The following is a 17,545-nucleotide window of genomic DNA, read 5'->3' on the forward strand; positions in this document are numbered from 1 at the left end:
CACCCAATTTTTTGTTGCTAAACAAGACAGTTGTTAAGTGTGTTTTGCCCCATTTTATGACCTTTCTTGCCACCATTCTTAAATGAATCACTGCAGTTATTAAGTTAGTAACATGACTGTAAAGTGAATCCAGCTTCCCCATTGACTTTGTGTAACTCTAAAGCTGGCCTGACTGAGGCCATCTTGGATGCTTCTATGTTGCCACAATGGTGCAAGGGATAGGGAGGGGGAAGGGAGTAGAGATAGCTCCGGTTTTGTAGCCAAAACAAAATAGCTTCCCCTGAGAACCAAGGACATTCCTGCAGGTGGCTGAAAAGAGAAGTGAAGTTTCCAAGCAACTGGACACCAGCTTGATTGGACCATGTGACTGATTGTTTGGGAAAGGGGGGAAAAAGTAGGTGAAAACCATGGGAACCTTTAGAGTCAGTTTTTATAAGTCTGTGCCAATATCATATGTCCAATAAACCTGTTCTTTGATCTTGGCTTGCCTCAGAGCTCTGTTTGTTATGGGTGTATTAATTGGAAACCTGACATTTTGCTTGTCAGGTGGTTACAAAAGGTGATCATATCACCTTGGGATGCAGCAACTATCAAAAATTTGAGCCATTTGTCAAGAGTCCAAATTTGGATGACATGTCCATGGGGATGCTGCAGCTGTCATAAGTGTGAAACATAGTCATGGGTCACTTTTATTGGTTCCATTGTAACTGGTTACTAAATTAATCATTGTAAGTTGAGGACTATCTATATTCCCCTTCTAAGTACCCAGTTATAATGGGTACCCCATTTTTGGTCTTCATAGGTAGCAACTAGGTTCCATGGGCCTTCATGGAAATTTCTTAGTTTTTTTTTTTATAGCCCAGCATTCCAAAGAATGGCTAATGGCTATTTTGTCCCTGGTGCTTCGGCTTACCTGCACCTAACCAGGCTGTGCTGCTTGGTGATCTTCTATTGTGGGTAGGTAAACTGACCAATATTCACTGAAACAGGATGTCCAGCTGAGAACAGATCATGGATGGAAACAGTGGTGGGATTCAATTTTTTTTTACTACAGGTTCTGTGGGTATGGCTTGGTGGGTATGGCAGGGGAAGAACACTGTAAAATATAGTCAGAGGTGATATTGCCGGTTCTCTGAACTACTCAAAATTTTCGCTACCGGTTCTCTAGATCTGGTCAGAATCTGCTGAATACCACCTCTGGATGGAAACTAATCAAAGAAAGAAGCAAGCCAGAATTAAGGACAAATTTCTTGATAGAACAATTAATCAGTGGAACAACTTGCCTCCAGAACTTGTGGATGGTCTAATACTGGGGATTTTAAAGAAGAGATTGGACAACCATTTATCTGAAATAGTATAGGGTTTCCTGCTTGTGCAGGGGGTTGGACTAGAAGACCTCCAAGGTCCCTTCCAACTCTGTTATTCTGTTAAACAAATAGGAAAGCAACCAGTACTTCTAACAGATTTTGGGTTGGTTGGTCACATGACTACTGCTTTGTAGGTCTGAATCTTGATATAAAAGAAAAAAGATTCTGCTTGGATTCTTGCAGTTCACTAAGCCAAAACATGACAAACCATTTTATGGACCCATTTATAAGATGCCTGATATGTTATGTGTAAAAACATGTATTATGCCAAGGTAGTGTCAATCTTATTGTGAAGTTTATTTATTTAAAAAACAGCCTTCTTGAAGCTGAAGTGCACTTCTTTATTGCCTGGAAATAATTCTCAGAAATGTAAAAGTCATTCACCAAGATCTTGGTTGTAACAAAAATGTAAAGAAGCCCAAATCCTAAAACCTCTGGGACCAAGATGATTTTTATAGTAGTTTCAATATGTAAGCTTTTTAGAAGTTCTGCAGGAAAAGTTAATCATCAAGCTATGTGAACAGCAATAGATCAACATGGATCAAGCTTTGCATATTTTATAACCAAGCTATTTATGTGGTTTGGTTGGTTTGGTTTGGTTTAGTAGGTGCAAACCCAGGCAACTGTCAGTGTTCAAGTAAGGAGAAGAGGGGAAAAATCTTTTTCAGTACCTACCTTTCATGTCCAGTTAAGCTTGTTTTCCAGATGCGCAACCAAGAACAAGGAGAGCTGATTTGCTGGCTAATTGCAAACCTTGTTTGATAAATCCCAATGAAACTGGGTTTGCATACCACTCTAATCAACATTGTCATTTGGGTATATGAATCTAGTTATTAAGAATTGTAAATGTGCAAATCTTTGTTTTATAAGTGTGGTAATGTGGTAATATAACTGGAGAGGCAATAGTGACAATTTCCAGCCACTGGGTAGGAAGGAAGGAGCAGAATAAAAAGATTTACAGATGGAGCAAACACATTTTGATATATTTCTGCCTTTTATTAAATACTACAACAATTTTTGCAGAAAGTTATACTATTTCTGAAGAATTAGGCAACATGATCTGGTGTTGAAGACTGTAGAAGAGAGGCCAGGGTAGGTTGTATGTTGCTTGCAAGTTGCCCAAGCTGGTTTAATGAAATATGTGTACCCAATAAATTTGTTAAAGTATAGATGGCTGACACAATATGTGAGTCTGATCTAATACTATACAATTTTTTGACCCTTTCTCCTGTAAGATTTAGATTCCAGAAGAATGACTGTAAGTTTGTCACACCAAAACAAGAGTAGGGAGGGTATGTTTTTGTGCATTTTAAATATTTTAAATTTTAAATATTTATTCTGATTTAATATACCAAAGAGTACCATTATTTTTATCTATGAGAAATCCAGAATCCAGACTTCTGATTCTGGATTCTAGGTTTGAATCTCATTAGATGGTCTTGGAATGTTCTGTACTGATCACTCTAGTCTGCTTATAGAGTTAATGTGAAGCTAAAATGAGGAAGGAGAAAATTATGTGTACTGATCTTGGGCAATGGACCTAGGGTATTCCGTGACGCTATTTTTAAGGGGTTGATCAAGTGGATGAATGTGTGATGGGTTGTTAGTTTTTGTTTGTTGTTTTAAATATAGGGTTGCATTGCAAGTTGATTGATTGATTGATTGAACTTAAAGCTGCCTGGAGGAACATTTCTGGACCAGAAGTTAAAGGATAGAAATTGTCTAGGAATATCTAAGGGTCTAAAAGTCTGTAGAGATTTTCAGTCATCCAGGTCATGGTTGTCCCAAAGGTGCTTTTTCAGGAGGCAACTGGATTTCCTTATTTTTCTTTTGAAGATATTTCACTTCTCGTCCAAGAAGCTTCTTCAGCTCTGACAGGATAGTGGGAAATGGAAGGATTTATATTCCTTGCGGACAGCTGGTCATTTGCATCCTTTTAGAGGGTCACTGAAGCACTTCAATGCTGTGGGAGTAGGAATGGATTTCCAGAGAAAAATTGTAGACTACAGGAACCAGGAGCACTACACAGGTGACCCTGAGGACACAGACAAACCTCCAAGTTCTTCAAGGACCCTCTAAAAGGATACAAATTACCAGCTGTCTGCAAGGAATATAAATCCTTCCATTCCCCACTATCCTGTCAGAGCTGAAGAAGCTTCTGGGATGAGAAGCAAAATGTCTTCAAAAGAAAAAACAAACAAACAAGAAAGTCCAGTTGCCTCCTGAAAAAGCACCTTTGGGACATCTAAGGGATTAGTATAGAATAAATTTCAATGCCTTAAATAATTCCTTTTACATTTCCCCTTTCATAGAAAGACAAGTTGTATAAAATATATTTTATACATGTTTTTCCACATGGATTTCGCCAATGCTTAGTGTTGTGCAGATTTCAATTGTGTGGATTATGAGATTGTTGTTTGTTATTACAGATCACAAGATTTTAAAAAAAACTTTCAAGCTATTTTTCATATCTGTTTTTGTTTGCCAACATTTTGGATGTAATGAGAAAAGAATAATTCCATTGTTTGAAGATGAGATAAGAGAAGGTATTTCTTGTCCAATTGTTAGCTTCATGACACTGGACAATTTGGAAGAAGGAAAATTAAAACCCAAATTAATTCCTCTAGAATTTCCTACATTAAACACCTTCATTTAATCAATTATATCCAGAGATATGACAATAACTCCTGAAGGGTTTAAATTCAAAACTAGGACATAGGCGTTTGGTTTTATATACCACACAATGCCAAAATGTTATTTGATTTGACTTAATGGATGGTGCAAATCCTGACATTGTGGTAGATATCCAGTGGCCTAGCATGGCATCTGAGTCTAGTTCTATTTATCCAACAGAATAAAGTATGATGCCAAATTTATCGGGGTAAATGTGACTAATTAATTGGGGGAAAGCTCCACTGAACATGTTGCTTGGGAATAAATCTTGCTTGAACTCATTGGTGTTTATTTCTAATAGGAGAAATTCAGCTTGTAAAATGCACTGAACTTTGTAAATAATCTTTTACTAGTTGAATTGTAACCTTTTAACTTTTAATTAGAAAACCAGTATTGTAAAGTAATATCACCCTTTAAATTGCTATCTTGAAAAACAAATACCATGAAAAAAAGAGAAGGTGCCACATAGCCTTTACAGATAAAACAATCAGCAATCTCTGTCTTTTGGCAAAATTGGCAACACCATTTTTGTTTATATTTATTTTTCAAAATTAAGAATGAGAATGAGAGCATATGGGCTCTGAGAACCCATGCTAATCTGTCATGCACATTCACTTGCCAGAGCAAAGAGGCCAGTCAATTAATCATTTTATAGCTTTAGCATTTCAACACTGCTCATCTTCTGAAAAATTTTCTGGAATTATGATCCCCTGCTCTATAGAGAAACAGCACAATTTGCAATTACTCTTGATGAAGGAAGAACCAATTCACCACATAATCACTCTTCTTCTGTGCTAAAATGAGATATATGTACACATGGAGATACCTCTTTATGACCACTGCAGAAGCAATAAATATGATCCCCTGCATCAAATCCAGGATTCTGAATTAGATAAATCAACAGTGCTTCTTCTAGGATTAAGTTTGTGTTTGCGCCACACAATGCCACAAGAAATGAGGTGTTGATTTCTCTTTTCTTAATGCCCCAAATGCAGGCAATGCTATCCTCAGTTTTCCAATCATCAAACAGCAATGTTTGCACTCTTAGAATTTTATACTCTGAATTAGTTTGCACTTGCTAAGAAAGAGTGAGTGAAAATGTTACAACAGGAGATACTTTTGTATTAACTCCTTGCAATAAGTGTTACTTTGCAACTTGTAGCTGTATTTTTGCCTTTTTAGGAGTCCCATTAAAGAAACAGTCCAGAACGTTTGGCTTTTACATTTTCATGTCATAAAACTATTTCCAGATTTACTTAAAAGCCACAGAACATCTATCATAATTCAATATTACACAAGTTTACTCAGAAATAACTTTCATTCAGTAGAACTGTGTTTCCAAGCAAGTATATACACAAGATTACAGGGTCAATATTCAAAGTTTATGAGGATTCACCAGGTAAATTCACATAAAAGGAAACAACTTTTGAAAAACTTATCATTATTTCCTGGTCTAAGTCACACTGCTTGAATGGAATCTTTTTTTTAAAAAAAATAAATTTTATTGATTTTACAATTAAAACAAACCAACAACACATACATAAATGAAAGAAAGAAAAAAGAAAGAAAAAAGAAAAGAGAAAAATAGAAAACAATTAAAAACATTCTCATCTTCAACAGTTTGTAAGACCTCTTTTTTATCCTTATTTTATGCCATGTACACACACCTAATCCTTACATATATCTGTATATCACTACTATGGATCTATTCTATCCTCGTTTGCCTTTTAGTGTGAAGTCTATCTTAGGTCTATCCATTTGTACCAGCAGTTCCTGCTGTTGTAGTATATTGAAGTGTCTTTATTTTTTAATGCCAAAGTTAATTTGTCCATTTCTGCACAACCTGAAATTTTTTGAATAATCGTCTCCTCTGATGGAACATGAGGCTGCCTCCAACATTGTGCAAAAGCCAATCTGGCCGCTGTCAAAATGTGTATTATTATATATTTCACTTTTTTTTATATTTGTTTATCAAAGATCCCTAACAGAAAGGACTCTGGTTTGAATTCGATCTGTTCTCTTGTCATTTCTTCCAGCCAATTTCTAATTTTCTGCCAATATTTTTGAGCTTCTGTACAGGACCACCACATATGGAAAAAAGTTCCCTCTTTTTTTTTTTTTTTTTTTTGCATTTCCAGCAATTCGGACTTATATTGGGGTGCATCTTCACTAATCTAGAAGGTGGAAGGTGCCATCTATAAAACATTTTATAGGCATTTTCTTTATATGCTACCGATTTTGTAATTTTATTATTTCTATCCCAGACCTTTTCCCATTCTGTTATGGTGATGCTACGTCCTATATTCCTACTCCAGGCTATCATGTTCCCTTTTACAATTTCTTCTTCTTCTTCTACTTCTAATAAATAATTATAAATTTTTGTTATATTTTTTTTTGCCTGATCCTAATAAAATTTTATCTAATTGCTGGAGTTTATTGTTAATTCCAAATTCTTTCTTGTCCTGTTTATATCTACTTTGAATTTGAAAATATGCCCACTGATCAATTTTTAGTCCCCACTCTTAAAGTTCTTGCCACGATTTCAAATTTCCTTGTGTATCCAATAGGTATTTAATAATTTTAGTGATATCCAGATTATTTGGATGAATCATCGCCTCCATTGTTGAAATCCAAATTGGTATTTTTAAATAGTGTTTTTTCCGTATTTTCTTCCAATTAATTAATAATGAGTCTTTGATTAGGTGTCTGTGAAAATATTTCTGGCTAGTTTTCCCTACATCCCATAAAAAAAGCATACCACCCCCTCTGCAAGTCATGGCCTTCTAAGAATAATATTCTCTTATTGGTTAAATTCACCCATTCCTTCAACCATACTAAAGAGGCTGCACTATAATACAACTCCCAATTTGGAAGTGCCAGCCCTCCCCTGCTCTTCATATCCTGCATTGCCTTTAAATTTATTCTAGTTTTTTTCCCCTTGCCAGATAAATTTTACAGTTATTTTATTAAGTTCTTCAAAAAAAAATTTGTGTACTTTGATTGGGATCGTCTGAAATATATATAGGAATTTTGGAAGAATATTCATTTTAATAGCAGCAATCCTGCCTAATAATGAAAGTTGCAGCTTGCCCCATGTTTCTAAATCCTTCTTTACCTGTTGCATCAATTTATCATAATTATTTTCCTTAAGTGTCTTACAATGTGCCATATTCCTAAGTATTTAACTTTCTTTATAACTTGTATTCCCATAACTTCTTCTAGTTCTATTTTCTGTTTTTCGGTTCTATTTTCTAGTTCTATTTTCTGTTAAATTTTTAGTCATTAATTTTGTTTTCTTCCTATTAATTTTAAGTCCTGCTACTGCTCCAAATTGTTCTAATTCATTCATCAATTTTTGTCCTCTTTCTATTGGTTCTTCAGTGAAAAAAATCATATCATCCACAAACACTTGCAACTTATATTCTTCTTTCTTAACCTTTAATCCTTTTATGTCTGGGTTCTGTCTAATTCGCATTAGTAATGCTTCTAATGATAATATGAAGAGCAGGGGTGAGGGTGGGCAGCCCTGTCTGACTCCATTTTCTATTTTTATTGGGCAGGTATATTCCCCGTTTATTATAATATTAGCCTGTTGTGTATCATAAATGGTTGTTATAATATTTTCAAATTTGGTGCCTAAATTCATATTATAAATTTTTTGGATTAAAAATTGCCAATTTAAATTATCGAAGGCCTTCTCTGCATCTAAAAACATAAGTGCAATTTGTTTTTCGGGGTGAGCTTCGTAAAATTCTAAGACATCTAGTACTATTCTTAAGTTGTTCCTGATTTGTCTGGTCGCGAGAAATCCATTTTGATCTTCATTTATATGCTCATTTAACATTCTTTTTAGTCTACCTGCTATAATAGAAGTAAATATTTTGTAATCAGTATTTAACAAGGAAATTGGCCTATAATTTTGTATGTATCGGGGATCCGAATCCTCCTTCAGGATCAACGAAATCAATGACCCCCTCCATGAGTCCGGCATCCTGGCTGCCAATAAGACGTCATTAAAAACTTCCACCATAAGAGGTCCTATTTGTTCTGCTATTGCCTTGTACAGCTCCCCTGGAATCCCATCTGGTCCCGGGGATTTATTGTTTTTCTGGTTCTCTATTGCTGATTTCAATTCAAACCAAGTAATATCTTTGTTTAATAATTCTTCCATTTCTTTCCCAATTGCTTTATCCTTCACTTCATCTAAATAGTTTCTTATTCTATCTTCGTTAACTTCTTCCTTTTTATATAACTCTTCAAAATACTTATGGGCAATTTCTTTTTTCTGTTCTACCTCCTGATGTATATCCCCCTTTCCATCTATTAGCTGGTATATCAATCTCTTTTCTTTCCTTTTTTTAAGTGTATATGATAGCCTTATAACCCTGGCTTATTAGCATGCTCAAAATAAGTTTGTCTAGTTATATTCAAATTTATAATCATTCTCTCTTGTTCAATTCAATTCAATTTATGTTTAGTTATTGTTATCTGAGTTTGCAATTTTGAATCTTTTGGGGTACTCTGTAATTGAGTTTCTAATTCCTTAATTTTTTGTTGTAATTTGTTTTGCTGGGTGTATTTTTCCTTATTCCTCTTGGCATTATAAGAGATTGTTATACCTCTTAATACTGCCTTCATTGTATCTCAAATGTTTTGTTTCGTAGTTGCTCCATTATAATTTTCCTTTAAGAAATAATTTAAGTCCTCCTTGAGTTTGTTGGTATATTCTTTTTCTCTTATTAACTGAGTATTTAACGTCCATCTTTTCTTGGGTTTTTCTCTACCCTTCCATATTATCTGAATTGGATTGTGATCTGCCCATTCATTAGGTAAAATTTCAATCCCTTTTATCTCATTTGCTATTTCCCCATTCATCCATGCCATATCAATTCGTGTCCATATTTGATGAGGATTTGAATAGAACGTAAATTGTTTTTTCTCAGGATGTAATCTTCTCCATATATCAATCAAATTTAACTCCTTCATCATTTCCGTACATATCTTGGGAAGCTCTCTCCCCCCCCCTTTGTTCTTTCCCCCATTACTGTGGTCTTTTTGATAATCAGCAATAGAATTAAAGTCTCCTATGATACAAATATTTCTTTTTTCCAATCCTACTATTTTTCCATAAAGATGCTTAAAAAACTCTTTTTGATCTCCATTCGGGGTGTAGATTACCACTAAGAGAATTGGGATGGCATTAATCCAGATCTGCAACACCAGAGTTCTTCCCTCAGAATCCGACCATATTAAATCTGCTTTCAAATCCTCTTTAAAATATACTGCAATCCCTTTCTTTTTCCCCATGTCTGCTGGTGCGGTAAATAGCTTCCCTAATTTCAGACATTCTAGGTATTTTTCATCTGTTTTCTTTATATGAGTTTCTTGTAGGCATACTATATCAGCATTTTGTTTGATTAGTTTAGCTATTATCCTTTTCCTTTTTATCGTCGAGTTTAAACCATTTATATTAATTGATAGTAGTTTCTTTTCTTCTTCCATTTAATTAATTCTGTTTCACTCTTTGTCTTGTAATGGCTCCGGTCTCTCCTTGTGCCTGAAGATGTGTCCTACTTTCTTCTCTCTCCTGTTGTAGATGAGTATTTCTTTGATTTCCTAAAGTTCCATCTCTGTTCTTATGATAGCCTTGATCTTCCTGGGAGTTTGTTTCCAGTTCATCCTTACTGCTCTGGTCTTCCGGACCTACCAATTGCTCATAAAATTCCTGGGCCTTTTCCATGGAGTCTATTTTAATTTTTCTTTCGTTCCAAAAAACCAACATCCCCTCTGGGATTAGCCATTTAAATACAATTCTTTTCTGATTTAGGTAAGCTGCTAATAACTTGTAGTCTCGTCTTTGTTCTTTTACTCTTCTTGGTATTTGTTTGAGAATCAAGACTTCTTTGCCTTTATACGTGATTGTTTCATCTCTTGACATCCTATATATGATATCCTGGACACTCCTTCTCGCAAATCGTATATGGACTTCTCTTGGGCATTTGTGGCATCTCGCATAATTAGTGCTAATCCTGTAAACTTCATCGAACTCCCTCAAGATGTCATCTTTATCCTTTTCCAATAGTCCAGCCAGTATTCCCACCATTAGTTGTTCCAGGTCTTCTTCTTTGGATTCCACTACATTTTGAAATCTCAAGTATGTAGCAGCCTTGTCCATCTCTAGGTAGACCAGTGAGTCCTCCATTTCTTTACTCACATTCTTTAATTCTTCATCTACCCTTTCTAATTTCCTTTTGGTTCGTTCAGTCCTTTTCTCTACATCTTTTATTGTTGCTTCATTTTTCTCCAAGGCCTGCTGTAATAATCCAACTTTGTCCTCTACTTTGGAGATATCCGCTTTCATTTCTGCTTTTAAATTCCTCATCTCCTCTTTTAGTTCATTGATATCTGCTCTCATCTCGTTATGGTTTTTCATCATTGTTTCTTGCAGCTTCGTCATCGATTCCTGTAAAGTCAGCAAAATTGATTGGATGTTGGCATTCGAGATGTTAGCTTGTTTCTCCACTGGTAATGTTTCTTCTATGGTTTTTTGTGCCATGGGCGAAGCTGCTGCCGACGTAGTTGTTAATCTCGGGTTGACCTTTCTTCCAGTTTTCAGAGCTGTAGTTGTTGTGGAAGTCCTTTCTTTTAAGATTTGTTTCTGTTGTTGTACTATATTAATTATATTATCCCAAATTAACATTCAGTGATAGAATCTCTATATTAGGATTGATCGGTATCTAATTACTTAATCTATCTATCTGCTGGATAGCTGTGTTCTTAGCTGGTTACTGGAGTATAAGTTCTTATATATAAAAATATTATCACTGTGTTATTTTAAATCCAAATTCTAGATCACATATATAATTTTGTAAGGTCTATGCTCAGCTTCTATACATAACTTCACGTAATTATATATATCACGTAATTATATATATATATAGTATTCAGCTTTGCTCGGGTATTTTCCCACGTCATTGTAGTTGTGCTTTTAAAGTTGTAGCAACGTTTCGGCAGAATCTCATCTGCCATCATCAGGCTTCTGTATTGTGTTCATCTGATGAACACAATACAGAAGCCTGATGATGGCAGATGAGATTCTGCCAAACGCTTGCTCAACTTTAAAAGCACAACTACAATAACGGGAAAATACCGAGTAAAGCTGAATACCATACATGTAAGTACTTAAGAATATGAATAACTATATATATATATATATATATATATATATATATATATATATATATATATATATATATATATATAATATCCAATTCCAACTATATTTAAATATTATAAATAAATATGTGCATTTATCTAAGCTTATTTTAAATATTCTTAAACACAAACAGTATTACATTCATCCCCAAGTGGATTAATTGTGATCACACAATAAATTATAATATTAATACTTAAAATCCTATAATTATTAATTAAATAATACTTAATGTTCTTACTATTTTCCTTATATATATCTAATCAAAGTATAACTATCACTATTATTAATAAATCAATTAAATCAGTTAATTCAATTATTTAACAATCAATTACAACAATCAATTTTCTTTCCCCCAGTATACATATTTATAATCATTATAAAGAGAGAATAAAGAAGGAGAGATAGTTCATCATAGCGCTGGGTGGTGGGGGAAAAAGAAAAAAAAATTGAGCGAATGTATACAGAAAAAAGGGAGTAAAAAAGGGGGGGGAAGGAATTTTGAAGTAAGTTTTTAGCTTTCCGTCTCTAAGTTTGAGAGCTTTCACTCCAAATGCACCGGAAGTGGGGAGGTAAAAAATGCTGAGTAGTGACTGCAATTACACGGTATCTCCACACATTCGGAAGCTTTCACTATTACTTTTTGTCTTAGCGTTCCTAAGTTCAATTTTCCTGATTTTCTCCAGATGGAACCACCTCAATTAGTATGCTCCCTAAAGGGCTGTTAAATGGTTTATATCAGTTATATTGTTATGATAGGTTCAGGTTTTCTAAGTATCACCTGTGGCACCACACTGTCTCTGTTCCGTCAGCTCCGATCTTCTTCCCGTCTCCGCTTTAATAAAATCTTTCAGAATAAAAATAAAATGAGATGGTCCAAATCCTCCACAACTTCCAGGCACCTTCCAGCCACTAGTCTTCCAACCTTGTAAACTTCCCTTTTTACTCGCTATTGTCCTCTCTCTCTCTCTTCTGTCTGCCGAGCCCTTTCACTTTCACTTGCCTCGCATCCGCTTTTTGGCCGCTTTCTTTTAGAGCTCCAGACAGACACTTGTAACAGCCTTATAAAAGTCTATAGAATTCCAATCATCCTCTCCACTGCTAATTTTCTCTGCCACACTCTTCCCCAATGATCTCACAAACTGTCACTCACTCGCTTCTTTACATCGGTGGTAGTCCGGACTTCGGAGCCGCCATTGATAGGGGGCTGTTTCTTGCTCGTTGGGCTCTGGAGGGCTCCTCTTCGATGCAGGGGGGTTGCCTTCCCCACACTGCAACCCGAATCTCCCCCATGCCGACACAAACCTCTACGGGACTCGTGCACCCTCAAAGGATCGCACCAACCGCAAAAAAAGATTAACTGAAACCACAGACGGGCTTCTGCATCTCTGTTCGTCCTTGCCTTGCCACCGGAAGTTGCTTGAATGGAATCTTATCCAGGCATTGGATTAGATATCCTAGACATCCTCCAGGAGCACAGTCTTCAATTCCTAAGATTCACAACAATGGTCTTACTGGCTGGGAATTCTGGAAGCTGGAATTCACACATCTGGAGGATCCTATAATGGAGAAAGTTAGAGTAGATCACCTGTTCACAACCTAGTATCATCCAGGAATTTGGGCCACAACTGCAAAAAATACAACAAAGGAAAAAAAATAAGAATAATATATCATTTTCACAGTAACTTGATTATAATTCTATTCACAGTTCTCTAATGTAATTATTCAATTACATATATATTTCTAATATATTTATATAACTATCATGTTTTTAACCTAGTGTATTTTATATAAATGAGTCCCATATTTCATTATATGTGTTCATACTCAATCCATTGAGAAAAAGCAGCCAAAGATTTATCTTTTCAATGTTGCAGTACAAGTCTTTTGGCATAGAGTGTCCATTTATGTTGTCAGGTTGTAAAATTTTGATTCTAGTATTTAGTTCAAAAGAATATCATCTGAAAATTTGAACTTTTGTCACACAATTATGTTTAGATAATCCAGTATTTTCTTCCAAAACTTAATAAGTGTAGGACATTGCATTGTTTTAAAATGCTGTTTTGAATTTACTTTGTGAGGTTTTTGTGGGGGGAGTGCATGTGTTTTCATCCTTGTGGGGCTTTTTTCCCTTTCTATTTGTCTCTCTTTGAAAAGCAATTAAAAACACATTAAAATCATTATCTTGAATGTCTCTCTGTGTTACTTTGATAAAAGTTGCATTTGTCTTGGCCTCGACTCCCAGTAAATTCATGGATATGCCCATGCATTTTTCTTGACAATGATATGCATATGGTTTGCTCTTCCTTTCTTGTGGGCTGTTTCCCCCCCCCAACTTTTCAGTCTTTATCTGCAATCTTGATAGCCACCCATCTAAGTACTTTCCAGGCTCAATCTCACTTTGGTAGAAGTCTAACAGATCTGAGGAACACAGATGTGGTAGAAAAAGAGAGGAAACAGTCCTGTTATGGCAGAAACTCTCGGGTAAAGAAGGGAAAGGGTAAAAAAGATATTCAGAATAATTCCTCAATCACAATAGGTATTTTTATGATATTGTATCAGGGCAGTCTACAGATATATTAAAGGCAGAAGCAACAATATATTAAGCACATGCATCCTACATCTAGAATATCCATAAAACAACATCAATTAAGCAAGATGCACCATCCTTAAAACCAAACTTTTTGACCTGCCCTCGGATTATGTATTCCTTTAAACAAGGGGCTTAAAAATAATTCCCTTATATAAAGCAACCCCTTTTTTTCTTTCTGAGGTCCATGTGTCTCCCCCTCCCAATATCCCATTTCCCCCTCCTCACTACCCCAAATGTAGTTTTTCTTCTTTGTCAAAAGTGAATTGAAAGTTTCCAGGCTCAATCTCACTTTGGTAGAAGTCTAACAGATCTGAGGAACACAGATGTGGTAGAAAAAGAGAGGAAACAGTCCTGTTATGCCAGAAACTCTTGAGTAGAGAAGGGAAAGGGTAAAAAAGATATTCAGAATAATTCCTCAATTACAATAGGTATTTTTATGATATTCACTTTTTAAAGTTACTTCTGACCTGACAGTTGTGCAGAAAACTATCATTGACACCCTCCATAAGGAGGGAAAGCCTCAAAAGGTAATTTCAAAAAAAATTGGATGTTCCCAAAGTGCTGTATCAAAGCACATTAATAGAAAGTGATGTGGAAGGGAAAAGTGTGGAAGAAAAAGGTGCACAAGCAGCAGGGATGACCGCAGCCTGGAGAGGATTGTCAGGAAAAGGCTATTCAAAAATGTTGGGGACTTTCACAAGGAGTGGACTGAGGCTGGAGTCAGTGCATCAAGAGCCACCACACACAGACAGATCCTGGACATCGGCTTCAAATGTTGTATTCCTCTTGTCAAGCCGCTCCTGAACAACAAATGTCAGAAGCATCTTACCTGGGCTAAAGAAAAACAGGTCTGTTGCTCAGTAGTCAAAAGTCCTCTTTTCTGATGAGAGCAACTTTTGCATCTCATCTGGAAACCAAGGACCCAGAGTCTGGAGGACGAATGGAGAGGCACACACTGCAAAATGCTTGAAGTCTAGTGTGAAGTTTCCATAGTCTGTGTTGATTTGGGGAGCCATGTCATCTGCTGGTGTTGGTCTACTGTGCTTCATTAAGTCCAGGTTCAACACAGCCGTCTACCAGGAGATTTTGGAGCACTTATTTATTTATTTATTTATTTATTTGATTTGCCAATTGTTTACAAGATAATAAGTATAAATGTATACATAGTTGTGAATACATGAAATGGTTACATATAAGAAAAATAAAAGAATAAGAGAAACAATAGGACAGGGACGGTAGGCACGTTGGTGCACTTATGCACGCCCCTACAGACCTCTTAGGAAAGGGGTGAGGTCAATAGTAGAAAGTCTAAGGTTAAAGTTTTTGGGGTTTGGGGAAGAAACTACAGAGTCGGGTAGAGTATTCCAGACATTGACCACTCTATTGCTGAAGTCGTATTTCCTGCAATCAAGTTTGGTGCGGTTTACTTTGAGTTTGTATCTATTGTGTGCTCTTGTGTTGTTATGGTTGAAGCTGAAGTATTCATTGACAGGTAGGACATTGCAATGTATGATTTTGTATACCATGCTTAAGTCAGACCGAAGACGGCGTAATTCAAGGTTTTCTAGTTCTAGAATTTCAAGTCTGGTGGCATAAGGTATTCTACAGCGAGTAGAGGAGTGGAGAACTCTTCTTGTGAAATATTTCTGGACTTTCTCAATTGTGCTAATATCAGATACGTAGTGTGGGTTCCAGACTGATGAACTGTATTCGAGTATTGGTCTAGCAAATGTTTTGTATGCTCTGGTTAGTAGTGTGATATTACCAGAGAAAAAGCTACGTAGGATTAGGTTAACAACTCTTAATGCCTTTTTGGCTATGTAGTTGCAGTGTGCTCTAGCACTTAGATCATTAGAGGTGAGTATTCCAAGGTCCTTTACAGAGCTTGGGTCATCAACAAGATCTTGACTATTCAGCTTGTATTTTATTTTCTGATTTTTTTTGCCAATATGTAAGACAGAGCATTTATTTGTTGAGATTTGAAGTTGCCATTTGTTTGACCATTCGGATACATAGTCAAGATCTTTTTGTAGGGTAGCAGTATTGTCTGTGGTATTGAACAGCTTTACATCATCAGCGAAGAGAACGCAATTGCTCTTAATATGATCACAGAGGTCGTTTATGTAGAGTATGAAGAGAGTTGGTCCTAGAACACTGCCTTGGGGAACACCACTATTGACAGGTACTGGATTTGATAGGACGCTCCCGATTTTGACCATTTGTTGTCTGTTTGACAGGAATGCTTCTATCCAGTTATTCAGTTGTCCAGAGATACCATAGGATTTTATTTTTAGGAGTAGTTTGTCGTGTACCACTGAATCAAAGGCTTTACAGAAGTCTATGTAGATTGCGTCTATTGCTTTGCCCTGGTCGAGTTGTGTCGTCCATATGTTTTTGCAGTGTAAGAGTTGCAGATTACAGGATAGTTTTTCCTGAAACCAAATTGTTTATTGGAGAGTAGGTTATTTGTCTCTAAGTGAAGGATCTTCATGCTTCCTTCCGCAGACAAGCTTTATGAGGATGCTAACTTCATTTTCAAAAGCACCAAAACCTGGTTCAATGACTGTGGGATTACTGTGCTTGATTGGCCAGCAAACTCGCCTGACCTGAACCCCATAGAGAATCTATGGGGCATTGCCAAGAGAAAGATGAGAGACATGAGACCGAACAATGCAGAAGAGCTGAAGGCCGCTTTTGAAGCATCCTGGTCTTCCATAACACCTCAGCAGTGCCACAGGCTGATAGCTTCCATGCCACGCTGCATTGAGGCAGTAATCACTGCAAAAGGGGCCCAAACTGAATACATATGCATGCTTATACTTTTCAGAGGTCTGATATTGTTCTATGTACAACCCTTGTTTTATTGATTGCATGTAATATTCTAATTTTCTGAGATTGTGGATTTGGGGTTTTCATGAGCTGTAAGCCATAATCATCTCAATTATGACAAATCATGGCTTGAACTATCTTGCTTTGCATGTAATGAGTCTATCTCATATATTAGTTTCACCTTTTAAGTTGCATTACTGAAATAAATGAACTTTTGCACGATATTCTAATTTTTCGAGTTTCACCTGTAATCTCTATAATTTTTCTATAATCTGAAATCTCTGCAATTCAATCGATTAGGACTAATCCTGCTGCCCATAGCAGTGAGAACAAGCAATTTCTATTATGTGTCAGCTCTTCTGGAAGATCTTGAATATTTCTCTTTATAAACTTTTTTCTTCAGCCTAATTTGCTAGCTTTTCATAGACTTAATTTATAGATCTTTTGACCAATCTGGTCACTCTCTTTGGACATGCTTCAGTTATTTCATGTTCTTAAAACACATGAAACTTCGATCCATGCTTGCACTAAATATTCCTTTAAACATAGGGGCCTAAAAAAAGTGAAGCAAGTCAAATAATCTGCAACAGGGGTGTCAAGCTCAAGACCTGCAGGCTGAATCCGGCCCATGGGGTGCTTAAATCTGGCCCACGGGGCTGGCCTGGAAATAGCAAAGGACCAGCCCACTGTGCTACTGCTGGCCAAAATGGGGAACGGGGGGGCTGCATGCAGCCTCCACGTGCCCCATTTTCAGCATGGACAGCCTCCTGCAGCACTCTGTTGGAGAAAACAGGGCTTGGGGGTCCGTGTGTGGCCCCCCCCCCGGTGCCCCATTTTAGCCGGCAGAGTGCTGCAGGCCATCCAAGCTGA

The sequence above is a fragment of the Notechis scutatus genome, chromosome 1, assembly GCF_049901735.1.
Source record: "Notechis scutatus isolate UNSWTSFEM ecotype Mainland chromosome 1, rNotScu1.2, whole genome shotgun sequence".
Taxonomy (NCBI): Eukaryota; Metazoa; Chordata; class Lepidosauria; order Squamata; family Elapidae; genus Notechis; species Notechis scutatus.